Source organism: Denticeps clupeoides, chromosome 20 (assembly GCF_900700375.1).
Source record: "Denticeps clupeoides chromosome 20, fDenClu1.1, whole genome shotgun sequence".
Lineage (NCBI taxonomy): Eukaryota > Metazoa > Chordata > Actinopteri > Clupeiformes > Denticipitidae > Denticeps > Denticeps clupeoides.
In genome coordinates, this window is record NC_041726.1 from 1704130 (window position 1) to 1707042 (window position 2913).

Genomic DNA, 2913 nt, shown 5'->3' on the forward strand with positions numbered 1-2913 from the left:
ATAATATTCTCTTGTCTGATCATACGTGCATGAACAATTCAACGTACCAGAATGAAAATAGCGGCCATGTTTGTGTGACATTGAGCGTGAGATTAATGCTAGTGCTAAAATGCTCGTATTGTTCTTTATGTTTTCATACACGGCTTATAAATGCTTTAACGTATTGATCCCGATTAATAATTTAATAAGGGGGGCTGTCGCTCTGGATACTGGCATCTCAAGATTCAAGATTCAAGATTGGTTCATTGTCAGTACAACAGTATACACCGTATACCGTGTATTGAAATAACTTTTCACACAGACACCCCTCCCCCCCCCCATAGTGCAATTTATAAAAGAAGGAAAAATATATACATATATATACACACTAAACTAAACTATACTAACTAAAGCTAAATACTGTACCAATTATATGTACAGGAGAAGAGTTGAACTTTTCTCTGCGGACAGGACATAACTGGACCACATCATGTTGGATGCTTGTAAGTGGATAAGTTTCAAACAGGAGACACAAGACACGACAAGACACTCATGTGCAAAATGTTCAGGATTGTGCTAAATGAGTTGAGAGGTGCAAAAATCGGGTGCATTGCTGCCGAGTTTATAATTTTTTTTGGTGATGGCGGTGCATGAGCAGTAAATTACTGAAGCATCTTTGTTATAACCTGAACGTGAACGAGTGACTAGAAGTGACGACTGCTTTCGTTCTTTTTGCACCAGCCCCCCGAATGGTGGATTAATGTGCTAATTTGCTGCTGTCGAAGATCTCATTGTCCCACTTCCAGATAGATTAAAGCTTTGAAGTTTGAGGACAGCGCTCATTTGTCTCGCGCTTCGTAAGGGTGTCCGAATAAATTCATCGTCAAAGCAGAAAGAGCGGCTTCACCTACAGCTGGTGAAGTGGGGGTGCCGTGTCCCCGACAGGCATGACGCATCACCATGTAGGCCTCGGCACTGAAAAGCTTCTTCTTTCTATAAAACGCGCCAGGCTTGCTTGAAATAAAGAAAAGAGAGAAAAGCCAAAATGTGGATTATTCTGTTGTTTATAGTTTCATGAAGCCTAGGAAGAGACGAGTCTTCCTGTTACTGCAGAGTTCGGGGGGGGGGGGGCATTTTGGCCACGGTGAACTGAAATGAGGACGCCCCCCCCCAACGTGCCACATGCAGCGGCGGATGGCCGCGCCGTTGTGCCTTTAATGAGGAAATGGACGAGAGCGTGAAACACCCATCTCCATGGAGACCAGAGCATCCGGAGCTCCTCCTCCTCTCCCAGCAGCACCCAAGGCCGTCCTGTCCACACGCCGCTGTAACCCGCTTCCATTCGTGAGGCGGGCAGAAAGGAGATCTTTATTACAGTCCTGTGAAGAGGTCAGAACAGCTTCCTTCTGCCTGTGGGTCCGGAGGTGCTTGAAAATGTAGAAATATGGGACTAGAAGCCGCCTTTTGTCCCCCGACGTGTATAACGCGGTGTGGCGACTCATTCATTAGCGGGTGGAATAATGAAGCAGACTCACTTGGCCCCTCACCCCAACACAAGGACACGTGTCCTCAGATCCTGAGTCAGAAGACTCTTCATTACAGCACCTTCTCGGCTCCTCCAGGGGACGAAGACGAACACAAACGAATCAAAAGAGCGCTTTCGTTCTTCCATCGATCTTCCAACGAGGCGAAAATTTTCATTTAGTATCAGTAGCATTTGTCTGGTTTGAATATGCATTAGAGAGGAGGTCTAACACACACACACCAGCCTTTGTCCCCCTCTGGAGATGTGGCCGTTGCCTCGGCGACAGCAGCAGCAGAAGGCAGAAGGCAGAAGGGTCCGTCTGCCTCATGACCTTCGCCGGGGAGGTGACTGTCCTCCAATATGGACCTGGACCCCCCGTTGTTTTTATGAATAAACTGTAAAAGGTGGCCCGCGGCCCAGCTGCATTGCCTGCGCTCGTCCCCCTTTTCATCACCATTACAAACTCATTATGGTAATATTATCGAAGCCAGAGACTACCGGGCCTTGGTCTGGCTTGGTCACCAAAAAAGAAAAAAATTGTTGATATAATGCATGTCAGTTCTTATTAGAACTGACATATAAGAGGAGTGAACGAACGTCATACATTTTTTCGCATAAGGTGCACTGTTGTACAATCTGACGATAGTGGGATTGGATCCGTGTACAAACCCAAAGCGCTTCACTGCTCGAGTTTAAATGATTAAAGTGTCAAGACTGTGAGGAACACAGTTACTTGAAACGATGGGATCACGGGAACAAAGGCAACCATTGCAGACTCCTCCTGTAAACCACTACACAGACTCATGAAAAGAACCAACAGAAGAACGTCACCTTGGAAGACTCCAAACCGTGACGTTAAAAAAAAAGGCTTTTAAAGCTTTCGAAGTGCTAAAAGAACGACTTGTCCTTGGTTTTCTATTTACTCGCCAGAGACTTTGTTAGCGCAACATGATTTTTCGATTTCTGGTTAGCAGGAGGAGAGCGGAACTTGCATCCTTCGCCCGTGACATCTGCGCCTCCTTAAGAGCCCTCGGGCTTCTGCTTGGGGCTAAACTGAATTAGCCGAAGATCTCCAGACCGATTGGGAACACTCTGGAAGAGGGATGTCTTAATGCACCGTAATGGCAATCGCTGCGTTGAGGCACAATTCGGAATCATAAGAAATGATGCGTTTATATATTTTGGGTTCGTTTTATTACCTAAACATTTATTCAGTCTTAAAACTAGATTATGAATGTGTGTTTATATTTAGGAAAGATGCAAATGAGTTTAATGCCAGCTGTTTTATCACTCAATAATAAAAAGAGACAGTGAACTCATTCATATTTAAATTTACTGAACAAATTAATAATGTGACAAAATCAGGAAAAAAAAAAAATCTAAATAAAGGTCACAGACCAAAAAAAATA